General features: G+C 36.2%; 1 long non-coding RNA gene across 1 annotated transcript; it reads right to left on the reverse strand.

The window, feature by feature from the left end:
• Positions 1-15,473: 15,473 nt before the first annotated feature.
• On the reverse strand, positions 15,474-25,439 carry LOC141388104 (uncharacterized). The gene is made up of 4 exons (XR_012408714.1): positions 25,223-25,439; positions 23,478-25,147; positions 16,651-16,755; positions 15,474-16,222 (listed from the first exon to the last, which is right to left on the reverse strand). It is a non-coding gene; the product is annotated as an uncharacterized lncRNA (long non-coding RNA).
• Positions 25,440-27,412: the final 1,973 nt, after the last annotated feature.

Here is a 27,412-nt window from a genome sequence, read left to right on the forward strand (position 1 = left end):
TAAGGATAAAAGATCTGTTAATTAATAACAGGGCGGTTACTGTACAAAAATGTGTAACCATTAACTCATATGAATAAAGTAGGGTAGCCTTTTTAGTTGAACCACATTAGGGTGCTGCTGAGATTGATTAAGGAGCTGTTGAGTGACTGGCTGAATATAATAGCTATTAGGTATTTTAGTTGATATTCCAAGATGGCCGAGAAATGTTTAATTACAAATTGAATACAAAAATTTTTTCTGTTAGAATTTGTACATCTCTAGCGGAAATGCAACTTTGTGAATACGCACAAAGCGATAGATGTCAAATTCTAACGAGTGAAATTTCCGCCACTTTGCAATACCTAGCTTATTCGTTACGTTGTACTTCTGTTTGGATATTCGTCCACTAAACAACACCTTTAATTTCGATAAATGTAAAGATATTGTTTCCAACAACATTTATTCAATAAAGGCTTATAATTTATTTTTATACCCTCCACCATAGGATATACCTAAGTTTGTCATTCCGTTTGTAACTACTCGAAATAATCATTGTAGACCCCACAAGCTATATATATTCTTGATCAGCGTCTGTGGAAATCACTCTAGCTTCCGAACGGATTGAAGTAGGTGGATGAAATTTTGATAAAATCTATGTATGTAGGACTATGGTATTGGAAGCGGGCTATGTAGGTCCACGGTTTCGTATAGCCTCCATACAAAGTGACGCGCGACGCGTCGTCGTTTTAAGGAAATTTTAGGAGGTTTGTCCCATTTGACCACCGAATTTGTTGTAATATGGTAATTTGTGTCTCCCGGGTCTAAAAAAATATTTCTACCAAATTTTGTTTATATAGTTTCACGTTTTGGTATAGCCCCATATAAGGCCCCATATATGTATAGTACGCGTCCTTTTAAGATATTTTGAATGTATTAGTCCCATTTGACAACGGAATCGGTTGTAACTCTGCATTTTGCGTCTCAAGAGGCTAAGAAACATATCTACCTTAAAATGTTTACATAGGTCCCCCATATAACGCCCCATATATAGTACGAGTCATTTTAAGATATTTTGAATTTATTACTCTCATTTGAGCACCGAATTGGTGGTTGTTTGGTATTTTGAGTCTACAGAGGCTAAAAACATTTCTACCAAAGTTTGTTTATATAGGTTCACGAGCTGGTAGAGCCTTCATATAACGCCCCATATACAGTACGCGTCACTTTAAGATATTTTTAATCTATTAGTCCCATTTGACCACAGAATCGGTTGTCAGTTTGTATTTTGTGTTTCCACAGGCTTAGAAATATGTCTACCATAAAATGTATATATAAGTCAAGGTTTTGATATAGACCCCATAGGATGATATCTCCCAATTTTCGGTATTTTGAAGTTTTTAGCCTCATTATCGCAGCGAAATGGCTGAAATTTTTTATTTAGTCTTCGTTGGGTGTATAAAACTTTAAGCTGGAAATTTGAGGGTATATTTTCACGCCTTCATATAGGCCCCATAGGACAGTACGTCCCTTTTTTCGGTATTTTGAAGGTTGTGGCCTCAATATTCCACCGAAATGGCTGAAATTTGGTGGTTAGTCTTCACTTGGGGTATAAAATATTCCATATGAAATTTGTCGGTATAGGTCAAACGCCCTCATATAGTCCCCATAGGACGATATCCACCAATTTTCGGTATTTTTGAAGGTTTTAGCTATACTTTACCACCAAAATGCCTGAAATTTGTTTTGGGGGGTACCCCCATATAACGGTATATCCCAAATTTCCGTATATTGAAGGTTTTAACCTCGTTATAACACGGAAATGGCTTCAAGATGGTACTTAGTCTTCGTTGAGGGTATAAAACCTCACACCTGAAATTTGTCTATATAGGTCCATGTCTTCCTCCCGATTTTCTACACATAGCTCGTTCTCCACCAAAATAGCTGATATTTGGTATTAAGTTTTTGATAGAAGTATGAAACATTCCACCCGAAATGTGCCGGTACAGGTCGACGTCCTCAAATACCAACCATAGGACCGTACCTTCCGATTTACGGTATTTTGAAAGTTGTGGCCTCAATATACCGCCGATATGACTGAAATGTAGTATTTAAATTGCCATGGGTGTATAGAATATTGCAGAAGAGAATTATCAGTACAAGCACTTTTCTTCAAACAACCCCATAGAAGCGTACTTTCCGATTTTCGGTATTTTAAGGTTGTGTCATCAATATCCCATCGAAACGGATGAAATTTAATATTTAATCTCCGTTGGTGGTATAAAACTTCCCACCTGAAAATTTCCGGTATTGTTCCATGTTTTATATACCCCCATAGAAAGATCCCTCCAAATTTTCGGTATTTTGAAAGTTTTACCCACAATATTCAATGGGAATAACTGGAATTTGGTATTTAGTCCTCGCTGAAGTTACGAAACTTTCCTCCAGAAATTTATCGGTACAGGCTAACGCGCTCCCGATGTTGTTAACTATCCAAATCCAGAAATCCAAGTTAAGGTCTAGTCGGTTTTGCCCAATTTTATGTATTTCGCTCAATTTGGAAAATTGTAAATATTGGTCCATGTTTTCGAAAGAAACAAAATGTCGCCTGTTAACTGTTTTGAAGGGAGCAGTTGAGATATATGTACTACACCTGCAATAAAAGGAAGAGTTTAGTACTTTCATAAACTAAATAAAACTAATTGTTCCCATTCACTACAACAAAGTTCGTGGTGGAGGCTATAAAAAGTTCGGCCTGGCCGAACTTAACGCTTTTCTTACTTGTTGTTATTAAAAAAGAATTGATACTGGTGTTTTTCTTTTTGGTTTCTTTTATTTTTCTATTGCCTAAGCAAACAGAGTTGTTTAGCTTAACCATGGAGCTGTTGAGCCAGATAAGAGTTCTGTTCATCCTAGTTATGGAGCTGTTCAGCCATATTAGGGTGCTGTTGATTCAGATTAGGGAGTTGTTGAACCATATTAGGGTTCTGCTGAGATTTTTTATGGAGCTGTTGAGTAACTGGCTGAATAAACATCCTTATGTGAACAGTCAGGATCAAATATATATTACAAGCAAAGTGCCCGCTACTTCGTATGCGGAAAGGATATAAAAACAAATAAACAGTATATAATATGGAAATGGCGAATTTTAATCAATATTTATTTTTATTTTAGTACTGTCTGTACCTTTTTAGTTCAATTTAAAAAAGATGAGCCGTATCTCACCCTTACACATTAACAGGGAGACAAATGTTACACACCAATACTTACCCTTACTCCAAAACATACAGATTCCAGCACTGTCCCTACACCCAACAACAAATTGAGTACCAATAAGTACTTTTCGTATTCTTATGGCACGTTTTTCGACGATATATCAACCCTACACTGACTTTAATACAAAACAAAAACAGTAATCGTAATTCCGAATCTCATAATTTCAGGAGCAACCGTTCATCCAATTCCAAACTGTACCAAACTTACAATCATTTCGTACTCTTTGTACCCATAAGTAAGATTTTCGAAAACTACCTCAATCCCTCACTTTAACAGTAATCTTAATTCCACTCTATCCGTTCATCGAAATCTCAAATTGTAACAAATTTAGTACCATTTAGTACTTTTCGTAACCATAAGTACGAATTTCACTCTTACACTCGAGCAGTAACCCTAATTCAAACTTCCAGCTCTATCCGTTCACCCAAATCTAAATTGTCCCAAATTTAGTGCTTTCCGTACCCAAAAGTAAGAATCTGCAATAGTCGGTGTTTAGACGTGCAAAGTTAATGGGAAAGAAAATTGAGTTTATGGGAGAGGGAGTAGGGAGTCTGTCTTGTTTCGTTATTCTTCGCAGTTTTTATCTGCATTTTCTTTCATTTTATTTTATCCGCCGGCAAGTAAACAACAACGCATACATTTGAATTAAAAACTTTTGTGATGAAAAATAAATTGAACAAAAAATTATCAGTAAGAATTAATAGTAAACATATACACATATATTTATTTAATTTTTAATTAAATTTAATTTAATTTCTATAAGTAATCTCGCCTTAATATTGCCTTTGAATAATCAAATGAGAAAATGAGTGTGAAGAAGAATCTGAAAATTGACAAAAACATTATTTGCGTGTCTAAACTGCAAGGAAATTTTAAAAGGAATTGAGAAGAAAATTTGCCATTCCAGTTTGAACGTATAAACACGGACATACTACCTCAATCCTACACCCCTACAGTAATCTTAATTCAAAACTTCAGGAGTCCAGGTTTATTCGTTCACCCAAATCCAAGTTGTATCAAATTTAGTACCATTTAGTACTTTTCGTACCCATAAGTACAAATTTCCAAAACTACCTCAATCCTACACTTCAACAATAATCTCTATTCCAAATTTCAGGATTCCAGATCCCAAATCCCCATTGTACGAAATTTGGTACTCTTCGTACACATAAGTAAGAACTTCCAAAACTACCTTAGACCTATACTCCAACAGTTATATCAACTGCACATTTCAGGATTCCAGCTCTATCCGTTTACCCAAATCCGAATTGTACTAAATTTAGTACCATTTAATACTTTGCGTACACTCATAGTTTCCAAAAACCCTTTGGTACATATTGTTTACTCTTCATAACTGTCCATCAGTCCAAATTTAAGCAATTACACTCGATCCGTTCACCCAAATCCAAATAGTACTATATTTAGTACCAATTATTACTGTTCGTACACATAAGTACGAATTTCCAAAACTACCTCAATCCTTCACTTCACCAGTAATCTCAATTCTCACGAAAATCCCCATCGTACCAAATTTAGTACCATTTAGTACTTTTTATCTACATAAGTACGAATTTCCAAAACTTCCCCAATCCTACACTCCAACAGTAATCTCAATTCCAAATTTCAGGATTCCATCTCTATCTGTTCACCCAAATTTCTATTGTATCAAATTTAGTACGACTTAGTACTTTTTGTACACATATTTACGAATTTTCAAAACTACCTCCGTATCTCAATATTACGTTCCTAGAGTGATCCTAATTTCAAATTTCAGGATTCCAACTCTATCCGTTAGCCCAACTCCAAATTCTACCAAATTTAGTACCTTTAAGTACTTTTCGTACAAATGAGTACATATTTCCAAAACCATATCCTTTTATCAACCCAACTTCTCAACATTGATTTTCATTCCAAATGTCAAGCTTTTAGCTCTATCAGTTCATATAATTTCAAATGTTACCACATGTAGTACAATTTAGAACTTTTGTACACATAAGAACGAATTTCCAAAACTACATCTGTTTACGACAATGTAAACACATTCAGGGTTTAATACCCTGGTGTAAAATACTGTTAAAACCTGTCCATACGAAATTGAAATAATTAAAAGCTATAAAATTGAAATAACCTAAAACTTGTGCTACCTACAATTGTCCCTAAAACTTAACCTAGAAACTAAAACCTACATCAAAAGAAAATAAATCTACAATATAAAAAAGTACGAAACTAGAATTAAAACCTAAAAGCCTATGTTGAAAAGAAACACAAAATAAAACGAAAACCAAAGAATTATCATCACAGAATTAAATCAAAGTGTTTTAAATTGAACTAAAAGTATAACCCCCCAAACATTTGGTCCTCCGGAACCGGATTAGAAAAAAGTGAGGTTTTTTAAATAATTAAAAACGAAACAAAAAGTACAAAACATTGTGAGTTGGACAAAACAAGATCAATTTAACAGTACAAATAGTTCAAAACAATACGAAACCGAAAAATACAAAGTGACAAACATATAAGAGTGTTTTATAAAACAAATACAGTGTGAACAAGACAAAGTGGAAACAGTGGGTTCAATACAAAAATACAAAGTGAACAAAAAAGTTTTTTATAAATTAAAAAAAAAACAAAAATCATTCACAAAAACAAAACAAACTGTTAAAAGTTGTAACTTCTATAACATTGTAGGGAATTAAACTTATCTCTTTGAAACCACAATGTTACGGACAATTCAGCAGTGGTGGAACTCAGGTTCCAATGGGATGAACCAAGGTTCGTTTCTGGAGCGAAAGAGGAATATTTTATTCAACAATGATATACTTATGGATGTGATCCGTGCTGTTGTTCGTTCGGATGGTAAACCAAAAAGAAAGAGAAGGCTCCATGTGTTGCCCACAGGCAGCCATGTAAGAAAAAGGAGAACAAAGGCACGGATAAAATATCATACAACGTTGCCACTTTAGTGGACTTAATACTGGGATGTAATTCATAGTTGTATTTAAATGTTAACAGGGTGATTTTTAATTCATTGAACATTGCAAGTATAAGAAAAAGGTTCTTAACTATTTAAATATATTTTAATGAATACAAATAGATTAATTACGTTGAACATCCTCCCGCCTCTTGACGGATGTCAATTATTGAATATGCCGTTCAAACGTTTTAGGGCAATGATCGCTTGTTGTAGAAGCCTACGTTGTTTAATCATATTATTGGTACGCTCTACGATGTCGCTAGAATGCTGACTTTCTCTTCTCTCTCGTCGGCGTATTCTTCCTGGCATTCTTTGTGATGGTGGTCGTCGTTGAGATGTATTGGATCTAGTTTCATCGGTATGGTAGCCTTCTCGCTGACGTGTTTCTAAATTCGAAAGACTTCTTTGACCTTGTACAATTTGTTCGTATGTAAAAGATTCCTGGGGTGGAAGGTGAAGCAGAGTGTGGTGCTCCGAACCACATCGAGCGCAACCATCTTCTGAAGTGCATTCATAGGTTTTGTGAGAACGAGCAAGGCAATTGAAACAATAACCATGGCGACGCACTTCCCTCCTACCATGGTATAAGTAAAGAGGTAGATTTAAATGAAAAAAATCTATAGAACCCTTGTTTTTCTTGAATTCCTAAAACTTCAAAATAAAAGCAACAAGTGGGTTTGTTTACAATGCATATTTTGAGCATTTTATAAAAAACGCGAAAAATGAATGAATCGTTGAGTTTTCTCCACATAATCGAGTTGTGAATATGATAAACTGATTGTTTCCATGCAAATCTCACCAATTTCTTCCATACAAATGGTCTAAAAACAATTTTAAAAATCATTGAATTCGATTGTTTTTAAAATTTGTTGGCATATTATTCAAACACCACACACACATACACAGTTTGTTTATATTGTTTTGAAGTTTTAGGCATACTCGAATGAAAAAAATTAAATTGGCATAAAGCTTTGGCTAACCTTTCTTATTAAACCATGCCTCCTACGACTACCTATATCCATCTCTATGAACTTCTTACAAAACCTCAGAGAATGGTACCGATCGCATATGAGACATTTGTGAACCATAGGATTTCGTGGTGCCCTGTTAAGTAAACGTAAAGGTTAGTTAGTAAATTGGTTTAATTAATGTCATGGAAGAAGGGGAGTGAAGGAAGAGAAAGAGATTCGAGGGTATGTGTACCATGAAAGCGAGCAAAGGATTAGGAATCATTATTTCCAGAGAAAAGAGGACATAGTCTTGTAATATCCCTAGTTATAACGCCGTTTGCAGTTCTAATCTCCGCTACTCGTACCAGCCCATCTGACCCGTGATGTACGTTTTTTATTCGACCTAGTTTCCATTCGCAAGGAGGGACCTGGTCATCTTTTACAACCACAAGCTGATTTAGCTTTATATTTTCTATGGGAGATTGCCATTTATACCTGCGTTGTAATTCTTTTATATATTCGTCTTTCCATCGACGAGCGAATTGATGTTGTTGAGCTTTGAGTTTTTCCCATCTTCCAGTTAGAGTTAGGTTATCAGAAGTGGTTTCGGGCAGTGCTACAAGTGAAGCACCGCGTAGGAAATGCCCGGGAGTAAGGGCTAGCAACTCGTGAGAATCATCGGTCATTGGAGATAGTGGTCTGGAATTAAGAACTGCTTCTATCCGTACGAGTAAAGTATTGAATTCCTCAAACGTGTAATGATGATTTTGTGCAACTTTTTTGAAATGCGATTTAAAAGACTTTACTCCTGCTTCCCACAACCCACCCTTGTGTGGTGCGTTTGGTGGGATGAACGACCATTGCAGACCTTGGGGGGTGTACTTCTTAATAATATCTTCGGCAGAGTTGTTCAAAAATTGTAAGAATTCGTATCGCAGTTTCCTTTCGGCTCCAACGAAATTTGTGCCGTTGTCAGACATTACCTTTAGAGGTAACCCTCGGCGCCCTACGAATCTTGTGAATGCAGCCAAAAACGAATCAGATGAGAGGTTTGAGCAAAGTTCTAAGTGAATTGCTTTGGTACTAAAGCAGACGAATACGCAAACATAACTTTTTTGGTATACTGCTTGCCGTATACTTGAGGTTTTTGTGGAGCAAAATCTAAACCAGTAAACGAAAATGGAAGAGAGAAAGTACTACGCTCTGAGGGAAGAGCCGCCATTATTTGAGATTGCATTTTATGTCTATAAATAGTACATGTTTTACAATTTCTTATGCATTTTTTGATCGATGATCTAAGTCGAGATATATAATATTCTTCACGAATTGTTCTTAGCATCAGACTATTTTCAGCGTGAAGCAACAGGTTGTGGATGAAGCTCAAATACAATTTGTTATATTCAGAATCTTTGTGTATGATGATTGGGTGACATTCATTGTATGACAGATTGGAATTTGTTATTCTTCCGTTTACACGAATAATACCTACGTCGTCAATAAATGGATTGAGGGGGAAGAGGGGACTTTTCTTTGGCACCTTTTTAGAATTAAGGAGACTTGAGTATTCTTGGCTGTAATATTGTTTTTGAGATAATCGAACGATAAGCTGCTTCATTTCCTTAAATTCTTCGTATGATATCGTGGGGTCTGAGTATTTCGCAATGTTCCGAGCAGCTTTGTAAAACCTAAATACGTAAGCAGCAACCCGAATAGCTCTATCCCACCGAGAAAACCGTTTGAGAAAATCCTCGTCATCTTGTAATATGTGAAATACTTCTATTTTACGTGCTTCAGGAGGGTTTTCGTTCCTTCTAGTGCTGCTAGGCCATTCTTCGGGAGGACTACGTAACCAGGTTGGGCCATGCCACCACAGAGAATTGTGGAAAAGTTCTTCTGGAGAGCAACCTCGAGACCCCAGATCTGCTGGGTTATCGTTTGATCTGACGTGTCGCCACGGGTTGTTACCGACGTTGCGTATGATTTTTGCAACTCTGTTGGCTACATACGTTTTCCAAGTATAGGGAGGCTTCTCTAACCAGCTGAGTGTAATTGAAGAATCGCACCAGAGAAATACTTCATAATTATGCAATGGTAATCCTGCCGTGATGTGTTTAACTAATTGTGAGAGGAGAACTGCTCCACATAGCTCTAGACGTGGAAGACTTACTGGATCTATTGGGGCTATTTTGGTTTTGGATACAAGTAGTTGGGTATGGATAGCGCTACCTTGGCTGGTTCTGAGATAAATAGTTGCACAATAAGCCTTCTCAGAGGCATCACAAAATCCATGTATTTGAGAAATACATGTTGGCGAGAAATTAACCCATCGTGGGACTTGAAATTCAGAAATAAGAGCGAGGGATTCTGCAAATTGATTCCACTTTTGCAGAGTGTGTGGCTTAACGTTTTCATCCCATTTGGTTCCTTCTATCCATAACTGCTGAAGTAGAATTTTGGCTACTACGATGATTGGGGATATCCAACCAGCGGGATGGAAAACTTTTGAGACAATTGATAGGATCTGTCGTTTTGTAATCGAGTTAACAACGGAGGGTGCTTCGACATTATAAGAGAACATGTCCTTCATTGCGTTCCACTGAACGCCTAGTGTTTTAGTGCCACTAGTTTCGTAAAATTTCAAAAATTTAGAACTCAAAATATTTTCTTTATTAACCGAATTTAGAATTTCAGGGTCGTTGGAGGTAATTTTCTTTAGAGGGAACCCTGCGGATTTTAGCATAGAGATTAATTGCGACAGGGAATCTATAGCGGCTTCTGGGCTATGAGCTCCAGTGAGAACGTCGTCGACATACATGTCCTTTTTAATAATTTGAGATCCTTGGGGGTATTTTTCCACGCTGACTGAAGAGTAGGGCCGACATTTAGGGTATCATTTAGAGAATATCCCGAATAAGTTCGTTTTCATGCGTTAAATACAACACGCAGTTTTGTGCTAAGACTTTGTGGTCTTAAAACTGCATGGTGTGGCAAGTAAAACGAATTGCATGAACCATTTGTTGAGGATTCTATAGAAGTTGTAGGTGCCATATGGTTTAGGGAAGTATATTCTTGAAGTACATCATTGTATGCTTGTGCCATTTCTGGTTTATTTTTGAGTGATTGTTCCATTCTCATATATTGTATTAAAGCTTGGGATCTTGAGGGTGATATTGGGGTTTCGACTTTATAATTGGTTTTGAAGGGGAGACGAACCATATAGCGACCATCGGCAGTTCGCACTGTAGTTCTTTTAAACAGGGATTCGCAATATTCATCACTAGCAGAGAGAAGCCGTTTTTCGGGAATTTCTTCTTGTTCCCAGAATTTCCTAAGTTCTTGGCTGATAGAAAGATCAGAATCTTCCGAAGTTTCAATTGAAAATGAGGAAACAGTTTGCGGGTGTATTGGACCACTTATCACCCATCCAAAAATGGTAGCTTGGACCACCTGAGATGAGCCGATTTTTCTTACACCGTCCAATAGTAGACTTGGGATAACATTACTTCCTAGAAGTAAGTCAACATGACCAGGGGAATGAAAATGGGGATCCGCTAAATCCATATTTTCTAATTCTTCGAGGGACAGATCAGACCTGTGTATAAAAAAACTCGGCAAAAGTCGAGTAATTTTGTTTACAACTATAGCTTTCATGTCGACTATAATATTGTGGAGCTCGGCAAAGAGTGAAAGAGTGCACAACGTATTGGAATTGGCTACGATTTGACCTCCTAAGCCCCGTATTTGATAGTTTTTATTTTCTGTGGGGAGTAGAAGTTGTTGTTGTAATCTTTTGGAAATAAATGACCTTTCAGATCCTTGGTCTAAAAAGGCTCGAGCTGTAAATGTGTCGCCGTTGTGACGAATCGTAACAATTGCTGTAGGTAACAGAGTATTTTCAATTAATGAATTATTATCATTTGTAACCATATGTGTGGATGCTTAAAGAACTAATGGATCTCTATCCTGGGAGGAACTTGTAGAAATATCATCTGTGAAATTTTGTGATGATGTGCCAACAAAGTTTGCATTAGTACTAGGGCTACAATCTTGGGAATTTCCTTTGGATTTTGAACTAGGAAAATGCAAAAGTGTATGATGATTTCTTTTGCATTCCATACAGACGAATTTGCTTTTGCAATCTTTCCGCAAATGTTTGTAAGAGAGACAGTTGAGGCAAATTTTATTTTGAGAAACATATTGTTTACGTTTTATTGGGTTTAGTTGGCGAAATTCTGAGCAGTTTTTGAGAGCATGATTGTTTCCACAATGTTTACATTCAATTTGTATGGTGCTTTCAATTTGAAAAGTGTTTATATCTACCTTTTTAGACCCAATTCTTGTACCTTGGATGCTATCAAGCCTTTCAACTACTTCGTATCTATTCGTTAAAAATTCATTCATTTCTTGCCACTTGGGAAGTTCCTTATGAGATTTAAGAGATTGTTCCCAAAGGGAAAGAGTTTCATGGGGAAGTTTTGTTGAACACAAATACACTAGGATGGGATCCCAGTCTGCAGTGGAAATATTTTGCCCTTGAAGAGCCGCTATACAATCGTTTATTGTGTTTTGAATTTTTTGCAAGGAATCGCTGCTTTCGGAATTAATTACTTTTAGGTTAAATAGAATCTTAAGCTGGTTATCTACCAGGATTCGTTTATTTTCGTAGCGGGATTTTAGCGCGTCCCACGCCAACGAAAAATTCTCTCCACATAATTTATATTTTCGCACAATTCCTGCGGCTTGACCTTTAACTTTTAACCTTAAGTAGTATAACTTTTGAACTGATGTGAGCTGGGAATGTTTGATGTACACCGCTGTGAACATATCTCGGAATGAGGGCCATTCCTCATATCCGCCTTGAAATATTTCAGTATCGCAGGGCGGTACTTTAATGGGGACAAAATCGTGATCGGGGGTGATTGATGTGGAGGAGTTTTCTAGGGGAACCACTAAAGTTTTTTGCAAATCCAGAATCTTTGCTTTGCAGAAGTGAAAACTTTTAGTGCAATTGGAATATTTTTCTTGAGCAGACTCTTTAAAATTTGTATCGACTTCGTCATTTTTACTTGTGAAAATGTTGCGACACGATTTTTGAACATTACTCCATCTTGTATTAAGATCTTGTAAAACTACTTCTAATGAAGAATCGGTGTGTTCATTGGCGGGAATTTTTTCAATAGCTGATGTAAACATTATTAAATCATCTGAATCAAAAATAAACTCATTTCTTAAGGTGTCCATTTTGATTGAAATGTTTGGAATTAGGAGAGTAAATCAGAGAAAATTATGTAATTTGCGAAATTCAGATGTTCTAATATTTTACAGTTACAAGTTAAAGTCATTTATATTTGTTCTTGCCCAGTATATGCTGCACATATGCTGCGAACTTAAATGACAATGAGTTTTCCCTTTTCTGTATGCCAGTTCAATTTAAAAAAGATGAGCCGTATCTCACCCTTACACATTAACAGGGAGACAAATGTTACACACCAATACTTACCCTTACTCCAAAACATACAGATTCCAGCACTGTCCCTACACCCAACAACAAATTGAGTACCAATAAGTACTTTTCGTATTCTTATGGCACGTTTTTCGACGATATATCAACCCTACACTGACTTTAATACAAAACAAAAACAGTAATCGTAATTCCGAATCTCATAATTTCAGGAGCAACCGTTCATCCAATTCCAAACTGTACCAAACTTACAATCATTTCGTACTCTTTGTACCCATAAGTAAGATTTTCGAAAACTACCTCAATCCCTCACTTTAACAGTAATCTTAATTCCACTCTATCCGTTCATCGAAATCTCAAATTGTAACAAATTTAGTACCATTTAGTACTTTTCGTAACCATAAGTACGAATTTCACTCTTACACTCGAGCAGTAACCCTAATTCAAACTTCCAGCTCTATCCGTTCACCCAAATCTAAATTGTCCCAAATTTAGTGCTTTCCGTACCCAAAAGTAAGAATCTGCAATAGTCGGTGTTTAGACGTGCAAAGTTAATGGGAAAGAAAATTGAGTTTATGGGAGAGGGAGTAGGGAGTCTGTCTTGTTTCGTTATTCTTCGCAGTTTTTATCTGCATTTTCTTTCATTTTATTTTCTCCGCCGGCAAGTAAACAACAACGCATACATTTGAATTAAAAACTTTTGTGATGAAAAATAAATTGAACAAAAAATTATCAGTAAGAATTAATAGTAAACATATACACATATATTTATTTAATTTTTAATTAAATTTAATTTAATTTCTATAAGTAATCTCGCCTTAATATTGCCTTTGAATAATCAAATGAGAAAATGAGTGTGAAGAAGAATCTGAAAATTGACAAAAACATTATTTGCGTGTCTAAACTGCAAGGAAATTTTAAAAGAAATTGAGAAGAAAATTTGCCGTTCCAGTTTGAACGTATAAACACGGACATACTACCTCAATCCTACACCCCTACAGTAATCTTAATTCAAAACTTCAGGAGTCCAGGTTTATTCGTTCACCCAAATCCAAGTTGTATCAAATTTAGTACCATTTAGTACTTTTCGTACCCATAAGTACAAATTTCCAAAACTACCTCAATCCTACACTTCAACAATAATCTCTATTCCAAATTTCAGGATTCCAGATCCCAAATCCCCATTGTACGAAATTTGGTACTCTTCGTACACATAAGTAAGAACTTCCAAAACTACCTTAGACCTATACTCCAACAGTTATATCAACTGCACATTTCAGGATTCCAGCTCTATCCGTTTACCCAAATCCGAATTGTACTAAATTTAGTACCATTTAATACTTTGCGTACACTCATAGTTTCCAAAAACCCTTTGGTACATATTGTTTACTCTTCATAACTGTCCATCAGTCCAAATTTAAGCAATTACACTCGATCCGTTCACCCAAATCCAAATAGTACTATATTTAGTACCAATTATTACTGTTCGTACACATAAGTACGAATTTCCAAAACTACCTCAATCCTTCACTTCACCAGTAATCTCAATTCTCACGAAAATCCCCATCGTACCAAATTTAGTACCATTTAGTACTTTTTATCTACATAAGTACGAATTTCCAAAACTTCCCCAATCCTACACTCCAACAGTAATCTCAATTCCAAATTTCAGGATTCCATCTCTATCTGTTCACCCAAATTTCTATTGTATCAAATTTAGTACGACTTAGTACTTTTTGTACACATATTTACGAATTTTCAAAACTACCTCCGTATCTCAATATTACGTTCCTAGAGTGATCCTAATTTCAAATTTCAGGATTCCAACTCTATCCGTTAGCCCAACTCCAAATTCTACCAAATTTAGTACCTTTAAGTACTTTTCGTACAAATGAGTACATATTTCCAAAACCATATCCTTTTATCAACCCAACTTCTCAACATTGATTTTCATTCCAAATGTCAAGCTTTTAGCTCTATCAGTTCATATAATTTCAAATGTTACCACATGTAGTACAATTTAGAACTTTTGTACACATAAGAACGAATTTCCAAAACTACATCTGTTTACGACAATGTAAACACATTCAGGGTTTAATACCCTGGTGTAAAATACTGTTAAAACCTGTCCATACGAAATTGAAATAATTAAAAGCTATAAAATTGAAATAACCTAAAACTTGTGCTACCTACAATTGTCCCTAAAACTTAACCTAGAAACTAAAACCTACATCAAAAGAAAATAAATCTACAATATAAAAAAGTACGAAACTAGAATTAAAACCTAAAAGCCTATGTTGAAAAGAAACACAAAATTAAACGAAAACCAAAGAATTATCATCACAGAATTAAATCAAAGTGTTTTAAATTGAACTAAAAGTATAACCCCCCAAACATTTGGTCCTCCGGAACCGGATTAGAAAAAAGTGAGGTTTTTTAAATAATTAAAAACGAAACAAAAAGTACAAAACATTGTGAGTTGGACAAAACAAGATCAATTTAACAGTACAAATAGTTCAAAACAATACGAAACCGAAAAATACAAAGTGACAAACATATAAGAGTGTTTTATAAAACAAATACAGTGTGAACAAGACAAAGTGGAAACAGTGGGTTCAATACAAAAATACAAAGTGAACAAAAAAGTTTTTTATAAATTAAAAAAAAAAACAAAAATCATTCACAAAAACAAAACAAACTGTTAAAAGTTGTAACTTCTATAACATTGTAGGGAATTAAACTTATCTCTTTGAAACCACAATGTTACGGACAATTCAGCAGTGGTGGAACTCAGGTTCCAATGGGATGAACCAAGGTTCGTTTCTGGAGCGAAAGAGGAATATTTTATTCAACAATGATATACTTATGGATGTGATCCGTGCTGTTGTTCGTTCGGATGGTAAACCAAAAAGAAAGAGAAGGCTCCATGTGTTGCCCACAGGCAGCCATGTAAGAAAAAGGAGAACAAAGGCACGGATAAAATATCATACAATGTTGCCACTTTAGTGGACTTAATACTGGGATGTAATTCATAGTTGTATTTAAATGTTAACAGGGTGATTTTTAATTCATTGAACATTGCAAGTATAAGAAAAAGGTTCTTAACTATTTAAATATATTTTAATGAATACAAATAGATTAATTACGTTGAACATCCTCCCGCCTCTTGACGGATGTCAATTATTGAATATGCCGTTCAAACGTTTTAGGGCAATGATCGCTTGTTGTAGAAGCCTACGTTGTTTAATCATATTATTGGTACGCTCTACGATGTCGCTAGAATGCTGACTTTCTCTTCTCTCTCGTCGGCGTATTCTTCCTGGCATTCTTTGTGATGGTGGTCGTCGTTGAGATGTATTGGATCTAGTTTCATCGGTATGGTAGCCTTCTCGCTGACGTGTTTCTAAATTCGAAAGACTTCTTTGACCTTGTACAATTTGTTCGTATGTAAAAGATTCCTGGGGTGGAAGGTGAAGCAGAGTGTGGTGCTCCGAACCACATCGAGCGCAACCATCTTCTGAAGTGCATTCATAGGTTTTGTGAGAACGAGCAAGGCAATTGAAACAATAACCATGGCGACGCACTTCCCTCCTACCATGGTATAAGTAAAGAGGTAGATTTAAATGAAAAAAATCTATAGAACCCTTGTTTTTCTTGAATTCCTAAAACTTCAAAATAAAAGCAACAAGTGGGTTTGTTTACAATGCATATTTTGAGCATTTTATAAAAAACGCGAAAAATGAATGAATCGTTGAGTTTTCTCCACATAATCGAGTTGTGAATATGATAAACTGATTGTTTCCATGCAAATCTCACCAATTTCTTCCATACAAATGGTCTAAAAACAATTTTAAAAATCATTGAATTCGATTGTTTTTAAAATTTGTTGGCATATTATTCAAACACCACACACACATACACAGTTTGTTTATATTGTTTTGAAGTTTTAGGCATACTCGAATGAAAAAAATTAAATTGGCATAAAGCTTTGGCTAACCTTTCTTATTAAACCATGCCTCCTACGACTACCTATATCCATCTCTATGAACTTCTTACAAAACCTCAGAGAATGGTACCGATCGCATATGAGACATTTGTGAACCATAGGATTTCGTGGTGCCCTGTTAAGTAAACGTAAAGGTTAGTTAGTAAATTGGTTTAATTAATGTCATGGAAGAAGGGAAGTGAAGGAAGAGAAAGAGATTCGAGGGTATGTGTACCATGAAAGCGAGCAAAGGATTAGGAATCATTATTTCCAGAGAAAAGAGGACATAGTCTTGTAATATCCCTAGTTATAACGCCGTTTGCAGTTCTAATCTCCGCTACTCGTACCAGCCCATCTGACCCGTGATGTACGTTTTTTATTCGACCTAGTTTCCATTCGCAAGGAGGGACCTGGTCATCTTTTACAACCACAAGCTGATTTAGCTTTATATTTTCTATGGGAGATTGCCATTTATACCTGCGTTGTAATTCTTTTATATATTCGTCTTTCCATCGACGAGCGAATTGATGTTGTTGAGCTTTGAGTTTTTCCCATCTTCCAGTTAGAGTTAGGTTATCAGAAGTGGTTTCGGGCAGTGCTACAAGTGAAGCACCGCGTAGGAAATGCCCGGGAGTAAGGGCTAGCAACTCGTGAGAATCATCGGTCATTGGAGATAGTGGTCTGGAATTAAGAACTGCTTCTATCCGTACGAGTAAAGTATTGAATTCCTCAAACGTGTAATGATGATTTTGTGCAACTTTTTTGAAATGCGATTTAAAAGACTTTACTCCTGCTTCCCACAACCCACCCTTGTGTGGTGCGTTTGGTGGGATGAACGACCATTGCAGACCTTGGGGGGTGTACTTCTTAATAATATCTTCGGCAGAGTTGTTCAAAAATTGTAAGAATTCGTATCGCAGTTTCCTTTCGGCTCCAACGAAATTTGTGCCGTTGTCAGACATTACCTTTAGAGGTAACCCTCGGCGCCCTACGAATCTTGTGAATGCAGCCAAAAACGAATCAGATGAGAGGTTTGAGCAAAGTTCTAAGTGAATTGCTTTGGTACTAAAGCAGACGAATACGCAAACATAACTTTTTTGGTATACTGCTTGCCGTATACTTGAGGTTTTTGTGGAGCAAAATCTAAACCAGTAAACGAAAATGGAAGAGAGAAAGTACTACGCTCTGAGGGAAGAGCCGCCATTATTTGAGATTGCATTTTATGTCTATAAATAGTACATGTTTTACAATTTCTTATGCATTTTTTGATCGATGATCTAAGTCGAGATATATAATATTCTTCACGAATTGTTCTTAGCATCAGACTATTTTCAGCGTGAAGCAACAGGTTGTGGATGAAGCTCAAATACAATTTGTTATATTCAGAATCTTTGTGTATGATGATTGGGTGACATTCATTGTATGACAGATTGGAATTTGTTATTCTTCCGTTTACACGAATAATACCTACGTCGTCAATAAATGGATTGAGGGGGAAGAGGGGACTTTTCTTTGGCACCTTTTTAGAATTAAGGAGACTTGAGTATTCTTGGCTGTAATATTGTTTTTGAGATAATCGAACGATAAGCTGCTTCATTTCCTTAAATTCTTCGTATGATATCGTGGGGTCTGAGTATTTCGCAATGTTCCGAGCAGCTTTGTAAAACCTAAATACGTAAGCAGCAACCCGAATAGCTCTATCCCACCGAGAAAACCGTTTGAGAAAATCCTCGTCATCTTGTAATATGTGAAATACTTCTATTTTACGTGCTTCAGGAGGGTTTTCGTTCCTTCTAGTGCTGCTAGGCCATTCTTCGGGAGGACTACGTAACCAGGTTGGGCCATGCCACCACAGAGAATTGTGGAAAAGTTCTTCTGGAGAGCAACCTCGAGACCCCAGATCTGCTGGGTTATCGTTTGATCTGACGTGTCGCCACGGGTTGTTACCGACGTTGCGTATGATTTTTGCAACTCTGTTGGCTACATACGTTTTCCAAGTATAGGGAGGCTTCTCTAACCAGCTGAGTGTAATTGAAGAATCGCACCAGAGAAATACTTCATAATTATGCAATGGTAATCCTGCCGTGATGTGTTTAACTAATTGTGAGAGGAGAACTGCTCCACATAGCTCTAGACGTGGAAGACTTACTGGATCTATTGGGGCTATTTTGGTTTTGGATACAAGTAGTTGGGTATGGATAGCGCTACCTTGGCTGGTTCTGAGATAAATAGTTGCACAATAAGCCTTCTCAGAGGCATCACAAAATCCATGTATTTGAGAAATACATGTTGGCGAGAAATTAACCCATCGTGGGACTTGAAATTCAGAAATAAGAGCGAGGGATTCTGCAAATTGATTCCACTTTTGCAGAGTGTGTGGCTTAACGTTTTCATCCCATTTGGTTCCTTCTATCCATAACTGCTGAAGTAGAATTTTGGCTACTACGATGATTGGGGATATCCAACCAGCGGGATGGAAAACTTTTGAGACAATTGATAGGATCTGTCGTTTTGTAATCGAGTTAACAACGGAGGGTGCTTCGACATTATAAGAGAACATGTCCTTCATTGCGTTCCACTGAACGCCTAGTGTTTTAGTGCCACTAGTTTCGTAAAATTTCAAAAATTTAGAACTCAAAATATTTTCTTTATTAACCGAATTTAGAATTTCAGGGTCGTTGGAGGTAATTTTCTTTAGAGGGAACCCTGCGGATTTTAGCATAGAGATTAATTGCGACAGGGAATCTATAGCGGCTTCTGGGCTATGAGCTCCAGTGAGAACGTCGTCGACATACATGTCCTTTTTAATAATTTGAGATCCTTGGGGGTATTTTTCCACGCTGACTGAAGAGTAGGGCCGACATTTAGGGTATCATTTAGAGAATATCCCGAATAAGTTCGTTTTCATGCGTTAAATACAACACGCAGTTTTGTGCTAAGACTTTGTGGTCTTAAAACTGCATGGTGTGGCAAGTAAAACGAATTGCATGAACCATTTGTTGAGGATTCTATAGAAGTTGTAGGTGCCATATGGTTTAGGGAAGTATATTCTTGAAGTACATCATTGTATGCTTGTGCCATTTCTGGTTTATTTTTGAGTGATTGTTCCATTCTCATATATTGTATTAAAGCTTGGGATCTTGAGGGTGATATTGGGGTTTCGACTTTATAATTGGTTTTGAAGGGGAGACGAACCATATAGCGACCATCGGCAGTTCGCACTGTAGTTCTTTTAAACAGGGATTCGCAATATTCATCACTAGCAGAGAGAAGCCGTTTTTCGGGAATTTCTTCTTGTTCCCAGAATTTCCTAAGTTCTTGGCTGATAGAAAGATCAGAATCTTCCGAAGTTTCAATTGAAAATGAGGAAACAGTTTGCGGGTGTATTGGACCACTTATCACCCATCCAAAAATGGTAGCTTGGACCACCTGAGATGAGCCGATTTTTCTTACACCGTCCAATAGTAGACTTGGGATAACATTACTTCCTAGAAGTAAGTCAACATGACCAGGGGAATGAAAATGGGGATCCGCTAAATCCATATTTTCTAATTCTTCGAGGGACAGATCAGACCTGTGTATAAAAAAACTCGGCAAAAGTCGAGTAATTTTGTTTACAACTATAGCTTTCATGTCGACTATAATATTGTGGAGCTCGGCAAAGAGTGAAAGAGTGCACAACGTATTGGAATTGGCTACGATTTGACCTCCTAAGCCCCGTATTTGATAGTTTTTATTTTCTGTGGGGAGTAGAAGTTGTTGTTGTAATCTTTTGGAAATAAATGACCTTTCAGATCCTTGGTCTAAAAAGGCTCGAGCTGTAAATGTGTCGCCGTTGTGACGAATCGTAACAATTGCTGTAGGTAACAGAGTATTTTCAATTAATGAATTATTATCATTTGTAACCATATGTGTGGATGCTTAAAGAACTAATGGATCTCTATCCTGGGAGGAACTTGTAGAAATATCATCTGTGAAATTTTGTGATGATGTGCCAACAAAGTTTGCATTAGTACTAGGGCTACAATCTTGGGAATTTCCTTTGGATTTTGAACTAGGAAAATGCAAAAGTGTATGATGATTTCTTTTGCATTCCATACAGACGAATTTGCTTTTGCAATCTTTCCGCAAATGTTTGTAAGAGAGACAGTTGAGGCAAATTTTATTTTGAGAAACATATTGTTTACGTTTTATTGGGTTTAGTTGGCGAAATTCTGAGCAGTTTTTGAGAGCATGATTGTTTCCACAATGTTTACATTCAATTTGTATGGTGCTTTCAATTTGAAAAGTGTTTATATCTACCTTTTTAGACCCAATTCTTGTACCTTGGATGCTATCAAGCCTTTCAACTACTTCGTATCTATTCGTTAAAAATTCATTCATTTCTTGCCACTTGGGAAGTTCCTTATGAGATTTAAGAGATTGTTCCCAAAGGGAAAGAGTTTCATGGGGAAGTTTTGTTGAACACAAATACACTAGGATGGGATCCCAGTCTGCAGTGGAAATATTTTGCCCTTGAAGAGCCGCTATACAATCGTTTATTGTGTTTTGAATTTTTTGCAAGGAATCGCTGCTTTCGGAATTAATTACTTTTAGGTTAAATAGAATCTTAAGCTGGTTATCTACCAGGATTCGTTTATTTTCGTAGCGGGATTTTAGCGCGTCCCACGCCAACGAAAAATTCTCTCCACATAATTTATATTTTCGCACAATTCCTGCGGCTTGACCTTTAACTTTTAACCTTAAGTAGTATAACTTTTGAACTGATGTGAGCTGGGAATGTTTGATGTACACCGCTGTGAACATATCTCGGAATGAGGGCCATTCCTCATATCCGCCTTGAAATATTTCAGTATCGCAGGGCGGTACTTTAATGGGGACAAAATCGTGATCGGGGGTGATTGATGTGGAGGAGTTTTCTAGGGGAACCACTAAAGTTTTTTGCAAATCCAGAATCTTTGCTTTGCAGAAGTGAAAACTTTTAGTGCAATTGGAATATTTTTCTTGAGCAGACTCTTTAAAATTTGTATCGACTTCGTCATTTTTACTTGTGAAAATGTTGCGATACGATTTTTGAACATTACTCCATCTTGTATTAAGATCTTGTAAAACTACTTCTAATGAAGAATCGGTGTGTTCATTGGCGGGAATTTTTTCAATAGCTGATGTAAACATTATTAAATCATCTGAATCAAAAATAAACTCATTTCTTAAGGTGTCCATTTTGATTGAAATGTTTGGAATTAGGAGAGTAAATCAGAGAAAATTATGTAATTTGCGAAATTCAGATGTTCTAATATTTTACAGTTACAAGTTAAAGTCATTTATATTTGTTCTTGCCCAGTATATGCTGCACATATGCTGCGAACTTAAATGACAATGAGTTTTCCCTTTTCTGTATGCCAGAACCAAATAAGAATCGAAAGATTTTTTCCTTTGAGGGATGCGTTAAAAACAACTCAAATGAGACTTCAAAAGTTTTGAGAATTGAAATTTGAGAACTTATCAGCCGAATGCGAGTGGAGAGAGGAGCGTACACCAAATAGTGCTAGAACCACATAAACATCGAAATATGTTGTGTTTGCTTACCCTAATCCCACAGCAAACACAGGAAAAAATCCAAAACCAAATGTGAGTTGCACCAATTCAGAGAATCTAGAATCAATTGAGCATTGAAACCACTGTCCAGCGTTTACATCAATCAAAATCTATATCCAAATGAGATTGAAAAAAAAACTTCCAACCAAAAGAGACTATAACTGAATTCAATTTTAAAACGTTTTAAGAGTTTACACCGACCAAAAATTCTATAACCAAATGAGGAACAAAAAAATAAAATTAGGAGTTTTGCACCAATCCAAAGAAACTGTAGCTGAATGTGTAATGAAAAACGTTTTAAGAGTTTACACCAGGGGTGAGGGGTGTGCTAGCACACAGGCAAATTGTCAAAAACGTACTCTTGGTTTTTTGTGAACCATAAACAATTAAAAGTTTGTGCAATTTTTTATGCATATGTTATATGTTTTAATAATTTGCGTTGTGGACGATTTCAGACATTAATTTTTAAAAAATGTTGAAATAAGTAATGAAACATCAAGAGAAATTAAATATTAATTCTCCCTTAAATTTGCGTCTCTCTCAATTTTGCTCAGCTTTGGTTTACACCAACCAACAATTTTATAACCAAATAAGGGAAAAACATTAAGAGTTTTGTACTAAGCCAAACCCTAAACTCTTGAGTATTTACCCAAACACAATGTAATACCGGAACAAAGGAGAATGGTAATAAATGTTGAGAGCGTGGATGCACACCAAACTTATCTTCCTTGGAAATCGTTTAAGAGAATTGTTAAAAGAGAATTAAATAATATTTTCCTCTTTTTGTATTCGTTATGAAATCAGTATTATTTTTGTTCAACAATGGGAGAGAAGTACGTACAGAGATAATTTCTTTAATGTTGTATTCTGAGAAAACGTTTCATAAATGTACTTAAAATCGTGGCAGAGAATTTTCTGGTTGAGAAAGTTAGTTGCCGCGGTTGTTAACGATCGGGTGTTGTGTGCGATGTTAAATCTATGTATGCATATGTATAGACAACAGTATGCCAATCGAAGTACTTTTGAATGTTTACTTTGTAACATAAAAGAACAGCTGATAGAGTTAAGAATACCACGACTATATTGAGGTGTCTTAAAAAACGGAATTGTAGCTCTAAATCTGTTGCTGGTTTTCTATGTTTCACTGAATCTACCTCAACTTGGGTTTGTGTAAAAGATGTTTGTGTTTGATAATAGAAATGACGTTGACGTGACTAATATTCAAGAATGTTGGAAATACTTTAATTTGATTTCACTTACGGTTTAGTTCCAATATGCCTTTAATTTGTAGACGTAATGGTAATGTGTCGTATTCCTCCAAAAATAGCCTTTTGAATGTTTTATGAATGATTGCCGATTTCAAATGATGGCTATTCGACTGTTTCCAACTATGGTGTTGCTTTCACTTTTGTTGAAGTGGAAACAATATGTTGGCGATATGCTTCAGGGATGTTGTAAACCAAATACGTATCTGATGGTAGTTTTGCAGTCTCAATAATATGGGTGTAATTTATCTTGTTTCAGTTGGAATAATAGCACATGTCGACACTTTGATATATGCAATTTAACTTACGGTTTCCTTCAAGCGCTGGGTTGTTATTAACACTGTATATGGCTGGAAACACTCGTGCATGAAATATATGTTGCAGACACACTATGCAGCAACACTGCTGAGCGGGGATGTTGATGAAGTGATGTTGCGGAAACAATTGAGGTGAATGTTGTCGTTGTTACGAGTAGTCTGTTTGAGATATGTTGCAAAACAATCAATGTACGACGGCAGCAAATCAGCACTCTCTCACGATGTGTTGCTCCTTTTGAACTTAACAGCTGTTGGTGGAGGGTTTGCAATTTAGAATTGAGCTGTTGTTGAGACGTTGTGTGAACTTCGGTTGAATGCGTTGATGGTATGATTCCAACAGCATTGATTGGAAAAGTAGGTGTTTTACTCGACAAGCGTTATTTCATAGTTTCTTTTGTTTAAAAAGTTCGACAGAAATCTTACATCCATTTATATTGGGAACTGTAACTGTTGACAATGTGAAATAACAGCATTGATTGGAGGAGGTAAACGAAACAGAGCTCCTGCCTTGCATAGATTGCTTTTGTTTCACACTAAATGCTTCTGTGATGTAAACAGACAGATGGCTGGGTCAGATGTTTAGACGCTGACGGACACTCTCCAGAGAAGTGTGTAGACTTGAAGTTTGTTAAATTGATATTTAACACGTAAAAGGGCAGAATGCGTACACCGAACTATGATGCCAAGTTGATTGAAACGGACCGACTCAGTTCTGTGAAACTGCTCCCAATTTGGTTTGTTGAAATCGGACAGAAAATTGACACAGAGGATGTCAAGTTGCTTGAAGCGGGAAGATTTTTTTTCTTTGTATGTTTTGTTTGACCACACCAAATGGATGTTTAGACGCTGGCCGAAATTTTCCAGACAGTTATACGGACTTGAAGTTAGTTCTATTGCGATTTCTCGCAGAATGCTCACCGAGAACTATATTACAAAGCTGGTTAAAACGAAATGCCCACAATTTGGTCTAGTGGAATTGGACAAAAAGTTGATTGAAGCGTGAAATTTCTCTTTGTTTTGATGGGTTTCCTTTTGTATGTCTTTGACCACACCAAGTTGTTTAAAACGGACAGACTCACTTCTGTCAAAGTACTCCCAATGTGGTTTGGTCGAATCGCACAAAAAGTGACCACGGCCTGCGTGTACCAAACCAACTCTATCCAAGTGCTTGCAATTAAGTTTTTATGTGTTGCAACAGCTGCGCCGACACCAAGAACAGTTGCGTACTTTGCTATTCTCCAGCAATTATGGCAATTTCTTAGCCGGGATATTGGACGGCCTGTCGGTAGAAAAATGCAGGTGATGCACTTTCTGCACCAGCCGGCAGAGAAAATCACTTCCAGAATTCCTGGAAATGTATGGATTATAATATATTTGTTAATAGCCTGTCGCTCGGAAATGATTATTGTGTCAGGCGAAGTACCTCTTCCACAAGTTTGTGAACGATATTTTCTCCCAATAGCCGGAGTTATCAATCTTCCGGGCAAACGAGATAATTTATTATTTTATAAATATGAGTTTTTTTGATATTTTCCTTTAAACAAAATTTTAAGTTCGCTCTGAGACATGTGTTTGCAAATTTTATGCTAGTATACACACTTTTGCCAATATTGAGAATAATGACCATTCACAATAGTGACGATCGTGTTACCATATTGCTGCTCATGAAAGCTGTGATCACTAGGGTGTTTAGCTGGTTGATACGAAATCCAACTTGTTGGATATAACTTTTAATTGCAAATTTTTGTATAATTTTTATAATGTTATTTTGTTGTTGTTTTTCTAATGAACTATTTATCTTCATAGGTTGATTTCATTGAATGCTCGAAGGACCATGTTAAAAGTTGTAACTTCTATAACATTGTAGGGAATTAAACTTATCTCTTTGAAACCACAATGTTACGGACAATTCAGCAGTGGTGGAACTCAGGTTCCAATGGGATGAACTAAGGTTCGTTTCTGGAGCGAAAGAGGAATATTTTATTCAACAATGATATACTTATGGATGTGATCCGTGCTGTTGTTCGTTCGGATGGTAAACCAAAAAGAAAGAGAAGGCTCCATGTGTTGCCCACAGGCAGCCATGTAAGAAAAAGGAGAACAAAGGCACGGATAAAATATCATACAATGTTGCCACTTTAGTGGACTTAATACTGGGATGTAATTCATAGTTGTATTTAAATGTTAACAGGGTGATTTTTAATTTATTGAACATTGCAAGTATAAGAAAAAGGTTCTTAACTATTTAAATATATTTTAATGAATACAAATAGATTAATTACGTTGAACACAAACGAAATACAAAGACAACGTGAGTACATATAAGTACAAGATCGTTTTTTTAACAACATAAACATACAAAGTGAACATAGTGAGAGTGGACATGTTAAAAGGTTTCAACAAAAAGAACAATAAACTTTTTCACAAATACAACAAAAAACGGTTCGGGTCGCGAGCAACAAAACACAAATCTAATCCACAAGCAACAACAACAAGAAGCAACTGGAACTAGGATACTGACAACATCCAACAACCTGAAAACACACACACGTAAATACAACCCAGCGAACAAAGTGAGTACTTGTTGGATTTTTTCATTTTGACAAAAGGAGAATATCGGGAGCAGGAAAATCCTCAATATTTGCTTTGACCCATATCCTCATTGTGACCCAAAAACAATTTTGACCCTTGTAACCCTGCCTATTGCCACAAGACTCAAAAATTGTTGAAAATGACTAAATAAAAACAGTTGTTTAAACCGTTATTTTGGACGGACATTTTTAACGGGTTGTATCTACTTTGTTGGAACAAACATATTTTTTGTGGAAAACACATGTACATAAGCGCCATATTGACACTCACATATATACGAACACACATAAGATTGGGAAAATTGTTGGAAAGTTTGCATACCCAGCATACATAAACGACATATTGATTGGGGAAAGAAAAAAACAGTTTTTTTTCTCTCTCTCAAAATTCTTGTCGTACATGCAACCTGGAATACATAAAAGCGATTATATACATTGTGTAGTAGATGACTGGCGAACAGGCATGTTATTTAATTATATATAACCTTAAAATACTAACCTAGAAAACATTTTTTGGTTTTTTTTTGGCAAAAATATTTTACGTCTGCTGGACAGACACATCGATTACCCAACCATACATAACCTGATAATTATTTTTTGTGGAAATTTTTGGAAAAAACATTGCCGTCTGGTGGACAGACACAGGGACGAAACACTCATACATAACTTACGAACATCTTTTTGGTTTTTTTTTTTTTTTTTTTTTTTGAAAATAAGTTGTCTGTTGGAAAGATACAGATCTGAAAACATTTTTGCAAATTTTTTGGAAAAAGCTTAAACGTCTGGTGCACAGACCTACAAAAAAAAATTTTTTAAAAAAAAAATTATGAGAAAAATCCTCCTCCTATAGGACAATAAGAGATTTTATACACTCTTGGCGGTGAAAACATATTTTCTCTGCAGTTTGGTACGTGCAACCCAGAACACATTTTGATTGTGGTTTCGGTTGGTCTCTTTTTGTGAAATTCTCTGTTCGTCGGCTCTTTAAATAAGTTTACATGTGAAATAGTTTTGGAATTATA

Source organism: Musca autumnalis, unplaced genomic scaffold (genome assembly GCF_047663935.1).
Source record: "Musca autumnalis isolate F117 unplaced genomic scaffold, ASM4766393v1 scaffold_57, whole genome shotgun sequence".
NCBI classification, from domain to species: Eukaryota; Metazoa; Arthropoda; class Insecta; order Diptera; family Muscidae; genus Musca; species Musca autumnalis.